This window comes from Hyla sarda, chromosome 3, assembly GCF_029499605.1.
Source record: "Hyla sarda isolate aHylSar1 chromosome 3, aHylSar1.hap1, whole genome shotgun sequence".
NCBI lineage: Eukaryota > Metazoa > Chordata > Amphibia > Anura > Hylidae > Hyla > Hyla sarda.
This window is the reverse complement of record NC_079191.1, coordinates 389,234,679-389,260,763: the sequence shown is the minus strand read 5'-3', so window position 1 is coordinate 389,260,763 and position 26,085 is coordinate 389,234,679.

Below are 26,085 nucleotides of genomic sequence, written 5' to 3'. Positions count from 1 at the left end.
AGTTGCACTTGTGTGACACTGTGCCCTGGCAGGCCCTGAAATGCAGAAGTGTGAGGGAAACTGACTGCTATTATTTCACAGTCAAATTAAATTTTTTTTCTCAATGTAAACCAATGTAACACCAGATATGAGTTGCACAGGTGTGACACTGTGCCCTGGCAGGCCCTGAAACACACACGTGTGAAGGAAACTGACTGCTTTTATTTCACAGTCAAATTTCTATTTTTTTTAATGTACACTACTGTTATACCAGATATGAGTTGCACAGGTGTGACACTGTGCCCTGGTAGGCCCTGAAACGCACACGTTAGAAGAAAACTGACTGCTATTATTCTACAGTCAAATTTCTATTTTTTATTTTAATGTACACTACTGTTACACCAGATATGAGTTGCACTGGTGTGACACTGTGCCCTGGCAGGCCCTGAAACGCACAAGTGTGAAGGAAACTGACTGCTGCTATTTCACAGTCAAATTTCTATTTTTTTCTTAATGTACAATACTGTTACACCAGATATGAGTTGCACTGGTGTGACACTGTGCCCTGGCAGGCCCTAAAACACACACGTGTGAAGGAAACTGACTGCTATTATTTCACATTCAAACTTCTATTTTTTTCTTAATGTACACTACTGTTACACCAGGTATGAGTTGCACAGGTGTGACACTGTGCCCTGGCAGGCCCTGAAACACACACGTTCGAAGGAAACTGACTGCTATTATTCCACAGTCAAATTTCTATTTTTTTTTTTTTATGTACACTACTGTTACACCAGATATGAGTTGGACTGGTTTGACACGGTGCCCTGGTAGGCCCTGAAATGCACAAGTGTGAAGGAAACTGACTGTTATTATTTCACAGTCAAATTTCTATATTTTTTTTTAATGTACACTACTGTTACACCAGATATGAGTTGCACTGGTGTGACACGGTGCCCTGGCAGGCTCTGAAACGCACAAGATGAAGTAAACTGACTGCTATTATTTCACATTCAAATTTCTATTTTTTATTTTAATGTACACTACTGTTACACCAGATATGAGTTGCACTGGTGTGACGCTGTCCCCTGGCAGGCCCTGAAATGCACACGTGTGAAGGAAACTGACTGCTATTATTTCACAGTCAAATTTCTATTTTTGTTTTTTATGTACACTACTGTTACACCAGATATGAGTTGCACTGGTGTGACACTGTGCCCTGGCAGGCCCTCAAATACACACGTGTGAAGAAAACTGACTGCTGTTATTTCACAGTCAAATTTCAATTTTTTTTTTACGTACACTACTGTTACACCAGATCTGAGTTGCACTGGTGTGACACTGTGCCCTGGCAGGCCCTGAAATGCAGAAGTGTGAGGGAAACTGACTGCTATTATTTCACAGTCAAATTTCAATTTTTTTCTCAATGTAAACCACTGTAACACCAGATATGAGTTGCACAGGTGTGACACTGTGCCCTGGCAGGCCCTGAAACACACACGTGTGAAGGAAACTGACTGCTATTATTTCACAGTCAAATTTCTATTTTTTTTAATGTACACTACTGTTATACCAGATATGAGTTGCACAGGTGTGACACTGTGCCCTGGTAGGCCCTGAAACGCACACGTTAGAAGAAAACTGACTGCTATTATTCTACAGTCAAATTTCTATTTTTTATTTTAATGTACACTACTGTTACACCAGATATGAGTTGCACTGGTGTGATACTGTGCCCTGGCAGGCCCTGAAACGCACAAGTGTGAAGGAAACTGACTGCTGCTATTTCACAGTCAAATTTCTATTTTTTTCTTAATGTACAATACTGTTACACCAGATATGAGTTGCACTGGTGTGACACTGTGCCCTGGCAGGCCCTAAAACGCACACGTGTGAAGGAAACTGACTGCTATTATTTCACATTCAAATTTCTATTTTTTTCTTAATGTACACTACTGTTACACCAGATATGAGTTGCACAGGTGTGACACTGTGCCCTGGCAGGCCCTGAAACACACACGTTAGAAGGAAACTGACTGCTATTATTCCACAGTCAAATTTCTATTTTTGTTTTATGTACACTACTGTTACACCAGATATGAGTTGCACTGGTGTGACACTGTGTCCTGGCAGGCCCTGAAATGCAGAAGTGAGAGGGAAACTGACTGCTATTATTTCACAGTCAAATTTCTATTTTTTTTCTCAATGTAGACTACTGTTACACCAGATATGAGTTGCACTGGTGTGACACTGTGCCCTGGCAGGCCCTGAAACACACACGTGTGAAGGAAACTGACTGCTATTATTCCACAGTCAAATTTCTTTTTTTTTTTATGTACACTACCGTTATACCAGATATGAGTTGCACAGGTGTGACACTGTGCCCTGGTAGGCCCTGAAACGCACACGTTAGAAGGAAACTGACTGCTATTATTCTACAGTCAAATTATTATTTTTTATTTTAATGTACACTACTGTTACACCAGATATGAGTTGCACTGGTGTGACACTGTGCCCTGGCAGGCCCTGAAACGCACAAGTGTGAAGGAAACTGACTGCTGTTATTTCACAGTCAAATTTCTATTTTTTTATTAATGTACACTACTGTTACACCAGATATGAGTTGCACTGGTGTGACACTGTGCCCTGGCAGGCCCTGAAACACACACGTGTGAAGGAAACTGACTGCTATTATTTCACAGTCAAATTTCAAATTTTTTTTATGTACACTACTGTTACACCAGATATGAGTTGCACTGGTGTGACACTGTGCCCTGGCAGGCCCTGAAACGCACACGTGTGAAGGAAACTGACTGCTATTATTTCACAGTCAAATTTCTATTTTTTTCTTAATGTACACTACTGTTACACCAGATATGAGATGCACTGGTGTGACACTGTGCCCTGGCCAGCCCTGAAACGCACAAGTGTGAGGGAAACTGACTGCTATTATTTCACAGTCAAATTTCTATTTTTTTTTATGTACACTACCGTTATACCAGATATGAGTTGCACAGGTGTGACACTGTGCCCTCGTAGGCCCTGAAACGCACACGTTAGAAGGAAACTGACTGCTATTATTCTACAGTCAAATTTCTATTTTTTATTTTAATGTACATTACTGTTACACCAGATATGAGTTGCACTGGTGTGACACTGTGCCCTGGCAGGCACTGAAACGCACAAGTGTGAAGGAAACTGACTGCTGTTATTTCACAGTCAAATTTCTATTTTTTTTATTAATGTACACTACTGTTACACCAGATATGAGTTGCACTGGTGTGACACTGTGCCCTGGCAGGCACTGAAACACACACGTGTGAAGGAAACCGACTGCTATTATTTCACAGTCAAATTTCTATTTTTTTCTTAATGTACAATACTGTTACACCAGATATGAGATGCACTGGAGTGACACTGTGCCCTGGCCGGCCCTGAAACGCACAAGTGTGAAGGAAACTGACTGCTATTATTTCACAGTCAAATTTCTTTTTTTTCTTAATGTACACTACTGTTACACCAGATATGAGTTGCACTGGTGTGACACTGTGCCCTGGCAGGCCCTGAAACACACACGTGTGAAGGAAACAGACTGCTATTATTTCATAGTCAAATTTCTATTCTTCTTAATGTACACTACCGTTATACCAGATATGAGTTGCACAGGTGTGACACTGTGCCCTTGTAGGCCCTGAAACGCACACGTTAGAAGGAAACTGACTGCTATTATTCTACAGTCATATTTCTATTTTTTATTTTAATGTACACTACTGTTACACCAGATATGAGTTGCACTGGTGTGACACTGTGCCCTGGCAGGCCCTGAAATGCACAAGTGTGAAGGAAACTGACTGCTGTTATTTCACAGTCAAATTTCTATTTTTTTTAATAATGTACACTACTGTTACAGCAGATATGAGTTGCACTGGTGTGACACTGTGCCCTGGCAGGCCCTGAAACACACATGTGTGAAGAAAACTGACTGCTATTATTTCATAGTCAAATTTCTATTCTTCTTAATGTACACTACTGTTACAGCAGATATGAGTTGCACTGGTGTGACACCGTGCCCTGGCACGGCCTGAAACGCACAAGTGTGAAGGAAACTGACTGCTGTTATTTCACAGTCAAATTTCTATTTTTTTTTTATGTACACTACTGTTACAGCAGATATGAGTTGCACTGGTGTGACACCGTGCCCTGGCACGGCCTGAAACGCACAAGTGTGAAGGAAGCTGACTGCTGTTATTTCACAGTCAAATTTCTATTTTTTTATTAATGTACACTACTGTTAAACCAGATATGAGTTGCACTGGTGTGACACTGTGCCCTGGCAGGCCCTGAAACGCACACGTGTGAAGGAAACTGACTGCTACTATTTCACATTCAAATTTCTATTTTTTTTATGTACACTACTGTTACACCAGATATGAGTTGCACAGGTGTGACACTGTGCCCTGGTAGGCCCTGAAATGCACACGTTAGAAGGAAACTGTCTGCTATTATTCCACAGTCAAATTTCTATTTTTTATTTTAATGTACACTACTGTTGCACAAGATATGAGTTGCACTGGAGTGAAACAGTGCCCTGGCAGGCCCTGAAACGCACAAGTGTGAAGGAAACTGACTGCTATTATTTCACAGTCAAATTTCTATTTTTTTCTTAATGTACACTACTGTTACACCAGATATGAGTTGCACTGGTGTGACACTGTGCCCTGACAGGCCCTGAAATGCTCACATGTAAAGGAAACTGACTGCTATTATTTCACAGTCAAATTTCAACTTTTTTTATGTACACTACCGTTATACCAGATATGAGTTGCACAGGTCTGACACTGTGCCCTGTTAGGCCCTGAAACGCACACGTTAGAAGGAAACTGACTGCTATTTTTCTACAGACAAATTATTATTTTTTATTTTAATGTACACTACTGTTACACCAGATATGAGTTGCACTGGTGTGACACTTTGCCCTGGCAGGCCCTGAAACGCACAAGTGTGAAGGAAACTGACTGCTGTTATTTCACAGTCAAATTTCTATTTTTTTATTAATGTACACTACTGTTACACCAGATATGAGTTGCACTGGTGCGACACTGTGCCCTGGCAGGACCTGAAACACACATGTGTGAAGGAAACTGACTGCTATTATTTCACATTCAAATTTCTATTTTTTTTTATGTACACTTCTGTTACACCAGATATGAGTTGCACAGGTGTGACACTGTGCCCTGGTAGGCCCTGAAATGCACACGTTAGAAGGAAACTGACTGCTATTATTCCACAGTCAAATTTCTATTTTTTATTTTAATGTGCACTACTGTTACACCAGATATGAGTTGCACTGGTGTGACACGGTGCCCTGGCAGGCTCTGAAACGCACAAGTGTGAAGGAAACTGACTGCTCTTATTTCACAGTCAAATTTCTATTTTTTTCTTAATGTACACTACTGTTACACCAGATATGAGTTGCACTGGTTTGACACTGTGCCCTGGCAGGCCCTGAAACACACACGTGTGAAGGAAACTGACTGCTATTATTTCACAGTCAAATTTCAATTTTTTTTTATGTACACTACTGTTACACCAGATATGAGTTGCACTGGTGTGACACTGTGCCCTGTCATGCCCTGAAACGCACACGTGTGAAGGAAACTGACTGCTATTATTTCACAGTCAAATTTCTATTTTTTTCTTAATGTACACTACTGTTACACCAGATATGAGATGCACTGGTGTGACACTGTGCCCTGGCCGGCCCTGAAACGCACAAGTGTGAAGGAAACTGACTGCTATTATTTCACATTCAAATTTCTTTTTTTTCTTAATGTACACTACTGTTACACCAGATATGAGTTGCACTGGTGTGACACTGTGCCCTGGCAGGCCCTGAAACACACACGTGTGAAGGAAACTGACTGCTATTATTTCATAGTCAAATTTCTATGCTTCTTAATGTACACTACTGTTACACCAGATATGAGTTGCACAGGTGTGACACTGTTCCCTGGCAGGACCTGAAACGCACACGTTAGAAGGAAACTGACTGCTATTATTCCACATTCAAATTTCTATTTTTTATTTTAATGTACCCCACTGTTACACCAGATATGAGTTGCACTGGTGTGAAACAGTGCCCTGGCAGGCCCTGAAATGCACAAGTGTGAAGGAAACTGACTGCTATTATTTCACAGTAAAATTTCTATTTTTTTCTTAATGTACACTATTGTTACACCAGATATGAGTTGCACTGGTGTGACACTGTACCCTGGCAGGCCCTGAAACACACACGTGTGAAGGAAACTGACTGCTATTATTCTACAGTCAAATTTCTATTTTTTTTTTTATGTACACTACCGTTATACCAGATATGAGTTGCACAGGTGTGAGACTGCGCCCTGGTAGGCCCTGAAATGCAGAAGTGTGAGGGAAACTGACTGCTATTATTTCACAGTCAAATTTCTATTTTTTTTTTATGTACACTACTGTTACTCCAGATATGAGTTGCACTGGTGTGACACTGTGCCCTGGCAGGCCCTGAAACGCACAAGTGTGAAGGAAACTGACTGCTGTTATTTCACAGTCAAATTTCAATTTTTTTTTTATGTACACTACTGTTACACCAAATATGAGTTGCACTGGTGTGACACTGTGCCCTCGCAGGCCCTGAAACACACACGTGTGAAGGAAACTGACTGCTATTATTCCACAGTCAAATTTCTATTTTTTATTTTAATGTACACTACTGTTACACCAGATATGAGTTGCACTGGTGTGACACGGTGCCCTGGCAGGCTCTGAAACGCACAAGTGTGAAGTAAACTGACTTCTATTATTTCACAGTCTAATTTCTATTTTTTTCTTAATGTACACTACTGTTACACCAGATATGAGTTGCACTGGTTTGACACTGTGCCCTGGCACGCCCTGAAACACACAGGTGTGAAGGAAACTGACTGCTATTATTTCACAGTCAAATTTCTATTTGTTTCTTAATGTACACTACTGTTACACCAGATATGAGTTGCACAGGTGTGACACTGTGCCCTGGTATACCCTGAAACGCACACGTTAGAAGGAAAATGACTGCTTTTATTCCACAGTCAAATTTCTATTTTTTATTTTAATGTATACTACTGTTACACCAGATATGAGTTGCACTGGTGTAACACTGTGCCCTGGCAGGCCCTGAAACGCACACGTGTTAAGGAAACTGACTGCTATTATTTCATAGTCAAATTTCTATTCTTCTTAATGTACACTACTGTTACACCAGATATGAGTTGCACAGGTGTGACACTGTTCCCTGACAGGACATGAAACGCACACGTTAGAAGAAAACTGACTGCTATTATTCCACATTCAAATTTCTATTTTTTATTTTAATGTACACTACTGTTACACCAGATATGAGTTGCACTGGTGTGAAACAGTGCCCTGGCAGGCCCTGAAACGCACAAGTGTGAAGGAAACTGACTGCTATTATTTCACAGTCAAATTTCTATTTTTTACTTAATGTACACTATTGTTACGCCAGATATGAGATGCACCGGTGTGACACTGTGCCCTCGTAGGCCCTGAAACGCACACGTTAGAAGGAAACTGACTGCCATTATTCTACAGTCAAATTTCTATTTTTTATTTTAATGTACACTACTGTTACACCAGATATGAGTTGCACTGGTGTGACACTGTGCCCTGGCAGGCCCTGAAACGCACAAGTGTGAAGGAAACTGACTGCTGTTATTTCACTGTCAAATTTCTATTTTTTTTATTAATGTACACTACTGTTACACCAGATATGAGTTGCACTGGTGTGACACTGTGCCCTGGCAGGCCCTGAAACACACACGTGTGAAGGAAACTGACTGCTATTATTTCACATTCAAATTTCTATTTTTTTTTATGTACACTACTGTTACACCAGATATGAGTTGCACAGGTGTGACACTGTGCCCTGGTAGGCCCTGAAACGCACACGTTAGAAGAAAACTGACTGCTATTATTCTACAGTCAAATTTCTATTTTTTATTTTAATGTACACTACTGTTACACCAGATATGAGTTGCACTGGTGTGACACTGTGCCCTGGCAGGCCCTGAAACACACACGTTAGAAGGAAACTGACTGCTATTATTCCACAGTCAAATTTCTATTTTTTTTTTTTTATGTACACTACTGTTACACCAGATATGAGTTGGACTGGTTTGACACGGTGCCCTGGTAGGCACTGAAATGCACAAGTGTGAAGGAAACTGACTGCTATTATTTCACAGTCAAATTTCTATATTTTTTTTTAATGTACACTACTGTTACACCAGATATGAGTTGCACTGGTGTGACACGGTGCCCTGGCAGGCTCTGAAACGCACAAGATGAAGTAAACTGACTGCTATTATTTCACATTCAAATTTCTATTTTTTATTTTAATGTACACTACTGTTACACCAGATATGAGTTGCACTGGTGTGACGCTGTCCCCTGGCAGGCCCTGAAATGCACACGTGTGAAGGAAACTGACTGCTATTATTTCACAGTCAAATTTCTATTTTTGTTTTTTATGTACACTACTGTTACACCAGATATGAGTTGCACTGGTGTGACACTGTGCCCTGGCAGGCCCTGAAATGCAGAAGTGTGAGGGAAACTGACTGCTATTATTTCACAGTCAAATTTCAATTTTTTTCTCAATGTAAACCACTGTAACACCAGATATGAGTTGCACAGGTGTGACACTGTGCCCTGGCAGGCCCTGAAACACACACGTGTGAAGGAAACTGACTGCTATTATTTCACAGTCAAATTTCTATTTTTTTTAATGTACACTACTATTATACCAGATATGAGTTGCACAGGTGTGACACTGTGCCCTGGTAGGCCCTGAAACGCACACGTTAGAAGAAAACTGACTGCTATTATTCTACAGTCAAATTTCTATTTTTTATTTTAATGTACACTACTGTTACACCAGATATGAGTTGCACTGGTGTGACACTGTGCCCTGGCAGGCCCTGAAACGCACAAGTGTGAAGGAAACTGACTGCTGCTATTTCACAGTCAAATTTCTATTTTTTTCTTAATGTACAATACTGTTACACCAGATATGAGTTGCACTGGTGTGACACTGTGCCCTGGCAGGCCCTGAAACACACACGTGTAAAGGAAACTGACTGCTATTATTCCACAGTCAAATTTCTATTTTTTTTTTATGTACACTACTGTTATACCAGATATGAGTTGGACTGGTTTGACACGGTGCCCTGGTAGGCCCTGAAATGCACAAGTGTGAAGGAAACTGACTGCTATTATTTCACAGTCAAATTTCTATTTTTTTCTCAATGTAGACTACTGTTACACCAGATATGAGTTGCACTGGTGTGACACTGTGCCCTGGCAGGCCCTGAAACACACACGTGTGAAAGAAACTGACTGCTGTTATTTCACAGTCAAATTTCTATTTTTTTTTATGTACACTACTGTTACACCAGATATGAGTTGCACAAGTGTGACACTGTGCCCTGGTAGGCCCTGAAATGCACACGTTAGAAGGAAACAGAGTGCTATTATTCCACAGTCAAATTTCTATTTTTTATTTTAATGTACACTACTGTTACACCAGATATGAGTTGCACTGGTGTGACACTGTGCCCTGACAGGCACTGAAATGTACACGTGTGAAGGAAACTGACTGCTATTATTTCACAGTCAAATTTCTATTTTTTTTTTTATGTACACTACTGTTACACCAGATATGAGTTGCACTGGTGTGACACTGTGCCCTGGCAGGCCCTGAAATGCAGAAGTGTGAGGGAAACTGACTGCTATTATTTCACAGTCAAATTTCTATTTTTTTCTCAATGTGAACTACTGTTACACCAGATATGAGTTGCACTGGTGTGACACTGTGCCCTGGCAGGCCCTGAAACACACACGTGTGAAGGAAACTGACTGCTATTATTTCACAGTCAAATTTCTATTTTTTTTATGTACACTACCGTTATACCAGATATGAGTTGCACAGGTGTGACACTGTGCCCTGGTAGGCCCTGAAATGCACACGTTAGAAGGAAACTGACTGCTATTATTCCACAGTCAAATTTCTATTTTTTATTTTAATGTGCACTACTGTTACACCAGATATGAGTTGCACTGGTGTGAAACAGTGCCCTGGCAGGCACTGAAACGCACAAGTGTGAAGGAAACTGACAGCTATTATTTCACAGTCAAATCTCTATTTTTTTCTTAATGTACACTACTGTTACACCAGATATGAGTTGCACTGGTGTGACACTGTGCCCTGACAGGCCCTGAAATGCACAAGTGTGAAGGAAACTGACTGCTATTATTTCACAGTCAAATTTCTATTTTTTTTTTATGTACACTACTGTTACACCAGATATGAGTTGCACTGGTGTGACACTGTGCCCTGGCACGGCCTGAAACGCAAAAGTGTGAAGGAAACTGACTGCTGTTATTTCACAGTCAAATTTCTATTTTTTTATTAATGTACACTACTGTTTAACCAGATATGAGTTGCACTGGTGTGACACTGTGCCCTGGCAGGCCCTGAAACACACACGTGTGAAGGAAACTGACTGCTATTATTTCACATTCAAATTTCTATTTTTTTTTAATGTATACTACTGTTACACCAGATATGAGTTGCACAGGTGTGACACTGTGCCCTGGTAGGCCCTGAAATGCACACGTTAGAAGGAAACTGTCTGCTATTATTCCACAGTCAAATTTCTATTTTTTATTTTAATGTACACTACTGTTACACAAGACATGAGTTGCACTGGAGTGAAACAGTGCCCTGGCAGGCCCTGAAACGCACAAGTGTGAAGGAAACTGACTGATATTATTTCACAGTCAAATTTCAATTTTTGTTTTATGTACACTACTGTTACACCAGATATGAGTTGCACTGGTGTGACACTGTGTCCTGGCAGGCCCTGAAATGCAGAAGTTAGAGGGAAACTGCTATTATTTCACAGTCAAATTTCTATTTTTTTCTCAATGTAGACTACTGTTACACCAGATATGAGTTGCACTGGTGTGACACTGTGCCCTGGCAGGCCCTGAAACACACACGTGTGAAGGAAACAGACTGCTATTATTTCATAGTCAAATTTCTATTCTTCTTAATGTACACTACCGTTATACCAGATATGAGTTGCACAGGTGTGACACTGTGCCCTTGTAGGCCCTGAAACGCACACGTTAGAAGGAAACTGACTGCTATTATTCTACAGTCATATTTCTATTTTTTATTTTAATGTACACTACTGTTACACCAGATATGAGTTGCACTGGTGTGACACTGTGCCCTGGCAGGCCCTGAAATGCACAAGTGTGAAGGAAACTGACTGCTGTTATTTCACAGTCAAATTTCTATTTTTTTTAATAATGTACACTACTGTTACAGCAGATATGAGTTGCACTGGTGTGACACTGTGCCCTGGCAGGCCCTGAAACACACATGTGTGAAGAAAACTGACTGCTATTATTTCATAGTCAAATTTCTATTCTTCTTAATGTACACTACTGTTACAGCAGATATGAGTTGCACTGGTGTGACACCGTGCCCTGGCACGGCCTGAAACGCACAAGTGTGAAGGAAACTGACTGCTGTTATTTCACAGTCAAATTTCTATTTTTTTTTTATGTACACTACTGTTACAGCAGATATGAGTTGCACTGGTGTGACACCGTGCCCTGGCACGGCCTGAAACGCACAAGTGTGAAGGAAACTGACTGCTGTTATTTCACAGTCAAATTTCTATTTTTTTATTAATGTACACTACTGTTAAACCAGATATGAGTTGCACTGGTGTGACACTGTGCCCTGGCAGGCCCTGAAACGCACACGTGTGAAGGAAACTGACTGCTACTATTTCACATTCAAATTTCTATTTTTTTTATGTACACTACTGTTACACCAGATATGAGTTGCACAGGTGTGACACTGTGCCCTGGTAGGCCCTGAAATGCACACGTTAGAAGGAAACTGTCTGCTATTATTCCACAGTCAAATTTCTATTTTTTATTTTAATGTACACTACTGTTGCACAAGATATGAGTTGCACTGGAGTGAAACAGTGCCCTGGCAGGCCCTGAAACGCACAAGTGTGAAGGAAACTGACTGCTATTATTTCACAGTCAAATTTCTATTTTTTTCTTAATGTACACTACTGTTACACCAGATATGAGTTGCACTGGTGTGACACTGTGCCCTGACAGGCCCTGAAATGCTCACATGTAAAGGAAACTGACTGCTATTATTTCACAGTCAAATTTCAATTTTTGTTTTATGTACACTACTGTTACACCAGATATGAGTTGCACTGGTGTGACACTGTGCCCTGGCAGGCCCTAAAACACACACGTGTGAAGGAAACTGACTGCTATTATTTCACAGTCAAATTTCAACTTTTTTTATGTACACTACCGTTATACCAGATATGAGTTGCACAGGTCTGACACTGTGCCCTGTTAGGCCCTGAAACGCACACGTTAGAAGGAAACTGACTGCTATTTTTCTACAGACAAATTATTATTTTTTATTTTAATGTACACTACTGTTACACCAGATATGAGTTGCACTGGTGTGACACTTTGCCCTGGCAGGCCCTGAAACGCACAAGTGTGAAGGAAACTGACTGCTGTTATTTCACAGTCAAATTTCTATTTTTTTATTAATGTACACTACTGTTACACCAGATATGAGTTGCACTGGTTTGACACTGTGCCCTGGCAGGCCCTGAAACACACACGTGTGAAGGAAACTGACTGCTATTATTTCACAGTCAAATTTCAATTTTTTTTTATGTACACTACTGTTACACCAGATATGAGTTGCACTGGTGTGACACTGTGCCCTGTCATGCCCTGAAACGCACACGTGTGAAGGAAACTGACTGCTATTATTTCACAGTCAAATTTCTATTTTTTTCTTAATGTACACTACTGTTACACCAGATATGAGATGCACTGGTGTGACACTGTGCCCTGGCCGGCCCTGAAACGCACAAGTGTGAAGGAAACTGACTGCTATTATTTCACATTCAAATTTCTTTTTTTTCTTAATGTACACTACTGTTACACCAGATATGAGTTGCACTGGTGTGACACTGTGCCCTGGCAGACCCTGAAACACACACGTGTGAAGGAAACTGACTGCTATTATTTCATAGTCAAATTTCTATGCTTCTTAATGTACACTACTGTTACACCAGATATGAGTTGCACAGGTGTGACACTGTTCCCTGGCAGGACCTGAAACGCACACGTTAGAAGGAAACTGACTGCTATTATTCCACATTCAAATTTCTATTTTTTATTTTAATGTACCCCACTGTTACACCAGATATGAGTTGCACTGGTGTGAAACAGTGCCCTGGCAGGCCCTGAAACGCACAAGTGTGAAGGAAACTGACTGCTATTATTTCACAGTAAAATTTCTATTTTTTTCTTAATGTACACTATTGTTACACCAGATATGAGTTGCACTGGTGTGACACTGTACCCTGGCAGGCCCTGAAACACACACGTGTGAAGGAAACTGACTGCTATTATTCTACAGTCAAATTTCTATTTTTTTTTTATGTACACTACCGTTATACCAGATATGAGTTGCACAGGTGTGAGACTGCGCCCTGGTAGGCCCTGAAATGCAGAAGTGTGAGGGAAACTGACTGCTATTATTTCACAGTCAAATTTCTATTTTTTTTTTATGTACACTACTGTTACTCCAGATATGAGTTGCACTGGTGTGACACTGTGCCCTGGCAGGCCCTGAAACGCACAAGTGTGAAGGAAACTGACTGCTGTTATTTCACAGTCAAATTTCAATTTTTTTTTTATGTACACTACTGTTACACCAAATATGAGTTGCACTGGTGTGACACTGTGCCCTCGCAGGCCCTGAAACACACACGTGTGAAGGAAACTGACTGCTATTATTCCACAGTCAAATTTCTATTTTTTATTTTAATGTACACTACTGTTACACCAGATATGAGTTGCACTGGTGTGACACGGTGCCCTGGCAGGCTCTGAAACGCACAAGTGTGAAGTAAACTGACTTCTATTATTTCACAGTCTAATTTCTATTTTTTTCTTAATGTACACTACTGTTACACCAGATATGAGTTGCACTGGTTTGACACTGTGCCCTGGCACGCCCTGAAACACACACGTGTGAAGGAAACTGACTGCTATTATTTCACAGTCAAATTTCTATTTGTTTCTTAATGTACACTACTGTTACACCAGATATGAGTTGCACTGGAGTGAAACAGTGCCCTGGCAGGCCCTGAAACGCACAAGTGTGAAGGAAACTGACTGCTATTATTTCACAGTCAAATTTCTATTTTTTTCTTAATGTACACTACTGTTACACCAGATATGAGTTGCACTGGTGTGACACTGTGCCCTGACAGGCCCTGAAATGCTCACATGTAAAGGAAACTGACTGCTATTATTTCACAGTCAAATTTCAATTTTTGTTTTATGTACACTACTGTTACACCAGATATGAGTTGCACTGGTGTGACACTGTGCCCTGGCAGGCCCTAAAACACACACGTGTGAAGGAAACTGACTGCTATTATTTCACAGTCAAATTTCAACTTTTTTTATGTACACTACCGTTATACCAGATATGAGTTGCACAGGTCTGACACTGTGCCCTGTTAGGCCCTGAAACGCACACGTTAGAAGGAAACTGACTGCTATTTTTCTACAGACAAATTATTATTTTTTATTTTAATGTACACTACTGTTACACCAGATATGAGTTGCACTGGTGTGACACTTTGCCCTGGCAGGCCCTGAAACGCACAAGTGTGAAGGAAACTGACTGCTGTTATTTCACAGTCAAATTTCTATTTTTTTATTAATGTACACTACTGTTACACCAGATATGAGTTGCACTGGTTTGACACTGTGCCCTGGCAGGCCCTGAAACACACACGTGTGAAGGAAACTGACTGCTATTATTTCACAGTCAAATTTCAATTTTTTTTTATGTACACTACTGTTACACCAGATATGAGTTGCACTGGTGTGACACTGTGCCCTGTCATGCCCTGAAACGCACACGTGTGAAGGAAACTGACTGCTATTATTTCACAGTCAAATTTCTATTTTTTTCTTAATGTACACTACTGTTACACCAGATATGAGATGCACTGGTGTGACACTGTGCCCTGGCCGGCCCTGAAACGCACAAGTGTGAAGGAAACTGACTGCTATTATTTCACATTCAAATTTCTTTTTTTTCTTAATGTACACTACTGTTACACCAGATATGAGTTGCACTGGTGTGACACTGTGCCCTGGCAGACCCTGAAACACACACGTGTGAAGGAAACTGACTGCTATTATTTCATAGTCAAATTTCTATGCTTCTTAATGTACACTACTGTTACACCAGATATGAGTTGCACAGGTGTGACACTGTTCCCTGGCAGGACCTGAAACGCACACGTTAGAAGGAAACTGACTGCTATTATTCCACATTCAAATTTCTATTTTTTATTTTAATGTACCCCACTGTTACACCAGATATGAGTTGCACTGGTGTGAAACAGTGCCCTGGCAGGCCCTGAAACGCACAAGTGTGAAGGAAACTGACTGCTATTATTTCACAGTAAAATTTCTATTTTTTTCTTAATGTACACTATTGTTACACCAGATATGAGTTGCACTGGTGTGACACTGTACCCTGGCAGGCCCTGAAACACACACGTGTGAAGGAAACTGACTGCTATTATTCTACAGTCAAATTTCTATTTTTTTTTTATGTACACTACCGTTATACCAGATATGAGTTGCACAGGTGTGAGACTGCGCCCTGGTAGGCCCTGAAATGCAGAAGTGTGAGGGAAACTGACTGCTATTATTTCACAGTCAAATTTCTATTTTTTTTTTATGTACACTACTGTTACTCCAGATATGAGTTGCACTGGTGTGACACTGTGCCCTGGCAGGCCCTGAAACGCACAAGTGTGAAGGAAACTGACTGCTGTTATTTCACAGTCAAATTTCAATTTTTTTTTTATGTACACTACTGTTACACCAAATATGAGTTGCACTGGTGTGACACTGTGCCCTCGCAGGCCCTGAAACACACACGTGTGAAGGAAACTGACTGCTATTATTCCACAGTCAAATTTCTATTTTTTATTTTAATGTACACTACTGTTACACCAGATATGAGTTGCACTGGTGTGACACGGTGCCCTGGCAGGCTCTGAAACGCACAAGTGTGAAGTAAACTGACTTCTATTATTTCACAGTCTAATTTCTATTTTTTTCTTAATGTACACTACTGTTACACCAGATATGAGTTGCACTGGTTTGACACTGTGCCCTGGCACGCCCTGAAACACACACGTGTGAAGGAAACTGACTGCTATTATTTCACAGTCAAATTTCTATTTGTTTCTTAATGTACACTACTGTTACACCAGATATGAGTTGCACAGGTGTGACACTGTGCCCTGGTAGGCCCTGAAACGCACACGTTAGAAGGAAAATGACTGCTTTTATTCCACAGTCAAATTTCTATTTTTTATTTTAATGTATACTACTGTTACACCAGATATGAGTTGCACTGGTGTAACACTGTGCCCTGGCAGGCCCTGAAACGCACACGTGTTAAGGAAACTGACTGCTATTATTTCATAGTCAAATTTCTATTCTTCTTAATGTACACTACTGTTACACCAGATATGAGTTGCACAGGTGTGACACTGTTCCCTGACAGGACATGAAACGCACACGTTAGAAGAAAACTGACTGCTATTATTCCACATTCAAATTTCTATTTTTTATTTTAATGTACACTACTGTTACACCAGATATGAGTTGCACTGGTGTGAAACAGTGCCCTGGCAGGCCCTGAAACGCACAAGTGTGAAGGAAACTGACTGCTATTATTTCACAGTCAAATTTCTATTTTTTACTTAATGTACACTATTGTTACGCCAGATATGAGATGCACCGGTGTGACACTGTGCCCTCGTAGGCCCTGAAACGCACACGTTAGAAGGAAACTGACTGCCATTATTCTACAGTCAAATTTCTATTTTTTATTTTAATGTACACTACTGTTACACCAGATATGAGTTGCACTGGTGTGACACTGTGCCCTGGCAGGCCCTGAAACGCACAAGTGTGAAGGAAACTGACTGCTGTTATTTCACTGTCAAATTTCTATTTTTTTTATTAATGTACACTACTGTTACACCAGATATGAGTTGCACTGGTGTGACACTGTGCCCTGGCAGGCCCTGAAACACACACGTGTGAAGGAAACTGACTGCTATTATTTCACATTCAAATTTCTATTTTTTTCTTAATGTACACTACTGTTACACCAGGTATGAGTTGCACAGGTGTGACACTGTGCCCTGGCAGGCCCTGAAACACACACGTTAGAAGGAAACTGACTGCTATTATTCCACAGTCAAATTTCTATTTTTTTTTTTTTATGTACACTACTGTTACACCAGATATGAGTTGGACTGGTTTGACACGGTGCCCTGGTAGGCACTGAAATGCACAAGTGTGAAGGAAACTGACTGCTATTATTTCACAGTCAAATTTCTATATTTTTTTTTAATGTACACTACTGTTACACCAGATATGAGTTGCACTGGTGTGACACGGTGCCCTGGCAGGCTCTGAAACGCACAAGATGAAGTAAACTGACTGCTATTATTTCACATTCAAATTTCTATTTTTTATTTTAATGTACACTACTGTTACACCAGATATGAGTTGCACTGGTGTGACGCTGTCCCCTGGCAGGCCCTGAAATGCACACGTGTGAAGGAAACTGACTGCTATTATTTCACAGTCAAATTTCTATTTTTGTTTTTTATGTACACTACTGTTACACCAGATATGAGTTGCACTGGTGTGACACTGTGCCCTGGCAGGCCCTGAAATGCAGAAGTGTGAGGGAAACTGACTGCTATTATTTCACAGTCAAATTTCAATTTTTTTCTCAATGTAAACCACTGTAACACCAGATATGAGTTGCACAGGTGTGACACTGTGCCCTGGCAGGCCCTGAAACACACACGTGTGAAGGAAACTGACTGCTATTATTTCACAGTCAAATTTCTATTTTTTTTAATGTACACTACTATTATACCAGATATGAGTTGCACAGGTGTGACACTGTGCCCTGGTAGGCCCTGAAACGCACACGTTAGAAGAAAACTGACTGCTATTATTCTACAGTCAAATTTCTATTTTTTATTTTAATGTACACTACTGTTACACCAGATATGAGTTGCACTGGTGTGATACTGTGCCCTGGCAGGCCCTGAAACGCACAAGTGTGAAGGAAACTGACTGCTGCTATTTCACAGTCAAATTTCTATTTTTTTCTTAATGTACAATACTGTTACACCAGATATGAGTTGCACTGGTGTGACACTGTGCCCTGGCAGGCCCTAAAACGCACACGTGTGAAGGAAACTGACTGCTATTATTTCACATTCAAATTTCTATTTTTTTCTTAATGTACACTACTGTTACACCAGGTATGAGTTGCACAGGTGTGACACTGTGCCCTGGCAGGCCCTGAAACACACACGTTAGAAGGAAACTGACTGCTATTATTCCACAGTCAAATTTCTATTTTTTTTTTATGTACACTACTGTTATACCAGATATGAGTTGGACTGGTTTGACACGGTGCCCTGGTAGGCCCTGAAATGCACAAGTGTGAAGGAAACTGACTGCTATTATTTCACAGTCAAATTTCTATTTTTTTCTCAATGTAGACTACTGTTACACCAGATATGAGTTGCACTGGTGTGACACTGTGCCCTGGCAGGCCCTGAAACACACACGTGTGAAAGAAACTGACTGCTGTTATTTCACAGTCAAATTTCTATTTTTTTTTATGTACACTACTGTTACACCAGATATGAGTTGCACAGGTGTGACACTGTGCCCTGGTAGGCCCTGAAATGCACACGTTAGAAGGAAACAGAGTGCTATTATTCCACAGTCAAATTTCTATTTTTTATTTTAATGTACACTACTGTTACACCAGATATGAGTTGCACTGGTGTGACACTGTGCCCTGACAGGCACTGAAATGTACACGTGTGAAGGAAACTGACTGCTATTATTTCACAGTCAAATTTCTATTTTTTTTTTATGTACACTACTGTTACACCAGATATGAGTTGCACTGGTGTGACACTGTGCCCTGGCAGGCCCTGAAATGCAGAAGTGTGAGGGAAACTGACTGCTATTATTTCACAGTCAAATTTCTATTTTTTTCTCAATGTGAACTACTGTTACACCAGATATGAGTTGCACTGGTGTGACACTGTGCCCTGGCAGGCCCTGAAACACACACGTGTGAAGGAAACTGACTGCTATTATTTCACAGTCAAATTTCTATTTTTTTTATGTACACTACCGTTATACCAGATATGAGTTGCACAGGTGTGACACTGTGCCCTGGTAGGCCCTGAAATGCACACGTTAGAAGGAAACTGACTGCTATTATTCCACAGTCAAATTTCTATTTTTTATTTTAATGTGCACTACTGTTACACCAGATATGAGTTGCACTGGTGTGAAACAGTGCCCTGGCAGGCACTGAAACGCACAAGTGTGAAGGAAACTGACAGCTATTATTTCACAGTCAAATCTCTATTTTTTTCTTAATGTACACTACTGTTACACCAGATATGAGTTGCACTGGTGTGACACTGTGCCCTGACAGGCCCTGAAATGCACAAGTGTGAAGGAAACTGACTGCTATTATTTCACAGTCAAATTTCTATTTTTTTCTTATGTACACTACTGTTACACCAGATATGAGTTGCACTGGTGTGACACTGTGCCCTGGCACGGCCTGAAACGCAAAAGTGTGAAGGAAACTGACTGCTGTTATTTCACAGTCAAATTTCTATTTTTTTATTAATGTACACTACTGTTTAACCAGATATGAGTTGCACTGGTGTGACACTGTGCCCTGGCAGGCCCTGAAACACACACGTGTGAAGGAAACTGACTGCTATTATTTCACATTCAAATTTCTATTTTTTTTTTATGTATACTACTGTTACACCAGATATGAGTTGCACAGGTGTGACACTGTGCCCTGGTAGGCCCTGAAATGCACACGTTAGAAGGAAACTGTCTGCTATTATTCCACAGTCAAATTTCTATTTTTTATTTTAATGTACACTACTGTTACACAAGACATGAGTTGCACTGGAGTGAAACAGTGCCCTGGCAGGCCCTGAAACGCACAAGTGTGAAGGAAACTGACTGATATTATTTCACAGTCAAATTTCAATTTTTGTTTTATGTACACTACTGTTACACCAGATATGAGTTGCACTGGTGTGACACTGTGCCCTGGCAGGCCCTGAAACACACACGTGTGAAGGAAACTGACTGCTATTATTTCACAGTCAAATTTCAATTTTTTTTTATGTACACTACCGTTATACCAGATATGAGTTGCACAGGTGTGACACTGTGCCCTGGTAGGCCCTGAAACGCACACGTTAGAAGGAAACTGACTGCTATTATTCTACAGTCAAATTATTATATTTTATTTTAATGTACACTACTGTTACACCAGATATGAGTTGCACTGGTGTGACACTGTGCCCTGGCAGGCCCTGAAACACACAAGTGTGAAGGAAACTGACTGCTGTTATTTCACAGTCAAATTTCTATTTTTTTTATTAATGTACACTACTGTTACACCAGATATGAGTTGCACTGGTGTGACACTGTGCCCTGGCAGGCCCTGAAACACACACGTGTAAAGGAAACTGACTGCTATTATTTCACAGTCAAATTTCAAATTTTTATTATGTACACTACTGTTACACCAGATATGAGTTGCACTGGTGTGACACTGTGCCCTGGCACGGCCTGAAACGCACAAGTGTGAAGGAAACTGACTGCTGTTATTTCACAGTCAAATTTCTATTTTTTTATTAACGTACACTACTGTTAAACCAGATATGAGTTGCACTGATGTGACACTGTGCCCTGGCAGGCCCTGAAACACACACGTGTGAAGGAAACTGACTGCTATTATTTCACATTCAAATTTCTATTTTTTTTTATGTACACTACCGTTATACCAGATATGAGTTGCACAGGTGTGACACTGTGCCCTCGTAGGCCCTGAAACGCACACGTTAGAAGGAAACTGACTGCTATTATTCGACAGTCAAATTTCTATTTTTTATTTTAATGTACATTACTGTTACACCAGATATGAGTTGCACTTGTGTGACATTGTGCCCTGGCAGGCACTGAAACGCACAAGTGTGAAGGAAACTGACTGCTGTTATTTCACAGTCAAATTTCTATTTTTTTTATTAATGTACACTACTGTTACACCAGATATGAGTTGCACTGGTGTGACACTGTGCCCTGGCAGGCCCTGAAACACACACGTGTGAAGGAAACTGACTGCTATTATTTCACATTCAAATTTCAATTTTTTTTCTTAATGTACACTTCTGTTACACCAGATATGAGTTGCACAGGTGTGACACTGTGCCCTGGTAGGCCCTGAAATGCACACGTTAGAAGGAAACTGACTGCTATTATTCCACAGTCAAATTTCTATTTTTTATTTTAATGTACACTACTGTTACACCAGATATGAGTTGCACTGGTGTGACACGGTGCCCTGGCAGGCTCTGAAACGCACAAGATGAAGTAAACTGACTGCTATTATTTCACATTCAAATTTCTATTTTTTATTTTAATGTACACTACTGTTACACCAGATATGAGTTGCACTGGTGTGACGCTGTCCCCTGGCAGGCCCTGAAATGCACACGTGTGAAGGAAACTGACTGCTATTATTTCACAGTCAAATTTCTAATTTTTTTTTTATGTACACTACTGTTACACCAGATATGAGTTGCACTGGTGTGACACTGTGCCCTGGCAGGCCCTGAAATGCAGAAGTGTGAGGGAAACTGACTGGTATTATTTCACAGTCAAATTAAAAAATTTTTCTCAATGTAAACCACTGTTACACCAGATATGAGTTGCACAGGTGTGACACTGTGCCCTGGCAGGCCCTGAAACAAACACGTGTGAAGGAAACTGACTGCTATTATTTCACAGTCAAATTTCTATTTTTTTTAATGTACACTACTGTTATACCAGATATGAGTTGCACTGGTGTGACACGGTGCCCTGGCAGGCTCTGAAACGCACAAGATGAAGTAAACTGACTGCTATTATTTCACATTCAAATTTCTATTTTTTATTTTAATGTACACTACTGTTACACCAGATATGAGTTGCACTGGTGTGACGCTGTCCCCTGGCAGGCCCTGAAATGCACACGTGTGAAGGAAACTGACTGCTATTATTTCACAGTCAAATTTCTATTTTTGTTTTTTATGTACACTACTGTTACACCAGATATGAGTTGCACTGGTGTGACACTGTGCCCTGGCAGGCCCTCAAATACACACGTGTGAAGAAAACTGACTGCTGTTATTTCACAGTCAAATTTCAATTTTTTTTTTACGTACACTACTGTTACACCAGATCTGAGTTGCACTGGTGTGACACTGTGCCCTGGCAGGCCCTGAAATGCAGAAGTGTGAGGGAAACTGACTGCTATTATTTCACAGTCAAATTTCAATTTTTTTCTCAATGTAAACCACTGTAACACCAGATATGAGTTGCACAGGTGTGACACTGTGCCCTGGCAGGCCCTGAAACACACACGTGTGAAGGAAACTGACTGCTATTATTTCACAGTCAAATTTCTATTTTTTTTAATGTACACTACTGTTATACCAGATATGAGTTGCACAGGTGTGACACTGTGCCCTGGTAGGCCCTGAAACGCACACGTTAGAAGAAAACTGACTGCTATTATTCTACAGTCAAATTTCTATTTTTTATTTTAATGTACACTACTGTTACACCAGATATGAGTTGCACTGGTGTGATACTGTGCCCTGGCAGGCCCTGAAACGCACAAGTGTGAAGGAAACTGACTGCTGCTATTTCACAGTCAAATTTCTATTTTTTTCTTAATGTACAATACTGTTACACCAGATATGAGTTGCACTGGTGTGACACTGTGCCCTGGCAGGCCCTAAAACGCACACGTGTGAAGGAAACTGACTGCTATTATTTCACATTCAAATTTCTATTTTTTTCTTAATGTACACTACTGTTACACCAGATATGAGTTGCACAGGTGTGACACTGTGCCCTGGCAGGCCCTGAAACACACACGTTAGAAGGAAACTGACTGCTATTATTCCACAGTCAAATTTCTATTTTTGTTTTATGTACACTACTGTTACACCAGATATGAGTTGCACTGGTGTGACACTGTGTCCTGGCAGGCCCTGAAATGCAGAAGTGAGAGGGAAACTGACTGCTATTATTTCACAGTCAAATTTCTATTTTTTTTCTCAATGTAGACTACTGTTACACCAGATATGAGTTGCACTGGTGTGACACTGTGCCCTGGCAGGCCCTGAAACACACACGTGTGAAGGAAACTGACTGCTATTATTCCACAGTCAAATTTCTTTTTTTTTTATGTACACTACCGTTATACCAGATATGAGTTGCACAGGTGTGACACTGTGCCCTGGTAGGCCCTGAAACGCACACGTTAGAAGGAAACTGACTGCTATTATTCTACAGTCAAATTATTATTTTTTATTTTAATGTACACTACTGTTACACCAGATATGAGTTGCACTGGTGTGACACTGTGCCCTGGCAGGCCCTGAAACGCACAAGTGTGAAGGAAACTGACTGCTGTTATTTCACAGTCAAATTTCTATTTTTTTATTAATGTACACTACTGTTACACCAGATATGAGTTGCACTGGTGTGACACTGTGCCCTGGCAGGCCCTGAAACACACACGTGTGAAGGAAACTGACTGCTATTATTTCACAGTCAAATTTCAAATTTTTTTTATGTACACTACTGTTACACCAGATATGAGTTGCACTGGTGTGACACTGTGCCCTGGCAGGCCCTGAAACGCACACGTGTGAAGGAAACTGACTGCTATTATTTCACAGTCAAATTTCTATTTTTTTCTTAATGTACACTACTGTTACACCAGATATGAGATGCACTGGTGTGACACTGTGCCCTGGCCAGCCCTGAAACGCACAAGTGTGAGGGAAACTGACTGCTATTATTTCACAGTCAAATTTCTATTTTTTTTTATGTACACTACCGTTATACCAGATATGAGTTGCACAGGTGTGACACTGTGCCCTCGTAGGCCCTGAAACGCACACGTTAGAAGGAAACTGACTGCTATTATTCTACAGTCAAATTTCTATTTTTTATTTTAATGTACATTACTGTTACACCAGATATGAGTTGCACTGGTGTGACACTGTGCCCTGGCAGGCACTGAAACGCACAAGTGTGAAGGAAACTGACTGCTGTTATTTCACAGTCAAATTTCTATTTTTTTTATTAATGTACACTACTGTTACACCAGATATGAGTTGCACTGGTGTGACACTGTGCCCTGGCAGGCACTGAAACACACACGTGTGAAGGAAACTGACTGCTATTATTTCACAGTCAAATTTCTATTTTTTTCTTAATGTACAATACTGTTACACCAGATATGAGATGCACTGGAGTGACACTGTGCCCTGGCCGGCCCTGAAACGCACAAGTGTGAAGGAAACTGACTGCTATTATTTCACAGTCAAATTTCTTTTTTTTCTTAATGTACACTACTGTTACACCAGATATGAGTTGCACTGGTGTGACACTGTGCCCTGGCAGGCCCTGAAACACACACGTGTGAAGGAAACAGACTGCTATTATTTCATAGTCAAATTTCTATTCTTCTTAATGTACACTACCGTTATACCAGATATGAGTTGCACAGGTGTGACACTGTGCCCTTGTAGGCCCTGAAACGCACACGTTAGAAGGAAACTGACTGCTATTATTCTACAGTCATATTTCTATTTTTTATTTTAATGTACACTACTGTTACACCAGATATGAGTTGCACTGGTGTGACACTGTGCCCTGGCAGGCCCTGAAATGCACAAGTGTGAAGGAAACTGACTGCTGTTATTTCACAGTCAAATTTCTATTTTTTTTAATAATGTACACTACTGTTACAGCAGATATGAGTTGCACTGGTGTGACACTGTGCCCTGGCAGGCCCTGAAACACACATGTGTGAAGAAAACTGACTGCTATTATTTCATAGTCAAATTTCTATTCTTCTTAATGTACACTACTGTTACAGCAGATATGAGTTGCACTGGTGTGACACCGTGCCCTGGCACGGCCTGAAACGCACAAGTGTGAAGGAAACTGACTGCTGTTATTTCACAGTCAAATTTCTATTTTTTTTTTATGTACACTACTGTTACAGCAGATATGAGTTGCACTGGTGTGACACCGTGCCCTGGCACGGCCTGAAACGCACAAGTGTGAAGGAAACTGACTGCTGTTATTTCACAGTCAAATTTCTATTTTTTTATTAATGTACACTACTGTTAAACCAGATATGAGTTGCACTGGTGTGACACTGTGCCCTGGCAGGCCCTGAAACGCACACGTGTGAAGGAAACTGACTGCTACTATTTCACATTCAAATTTCTATTTTTTTTATGTACACTACTGTTACACCAGATATGAGTTGCACAGGTGTGACACTGTGCCCTGGTAGGCCCTGAAATGCACACGTTAGAAGGAAACTGTCTGCTATTATTCCACAGTCAAATTTCTATTTTTTATTTTAATGTACACTACTGTTGCACAAGATATGAGTTGCACTGGAGTGAAACAGTGCCCTGGCAGGCCCTGAAACGCACAAGTGTGAAGGAAACTGACTGCTATTATTTCACAGTCAAATTTCTATTTTTTTCTTAATGTACACTACTGTAACACCAGATATGAGTTGCACTGGTGTGACACTGTGCCCTGACAGGCCCTGAAATGCTCACATGTAAAGGAAACTGACTGCTATTATTTCACAGTCAAATTTCAATTTTTGTTTTATGTACACTACTGTTACACCAGATATGAGTTGCACTGGTGTGA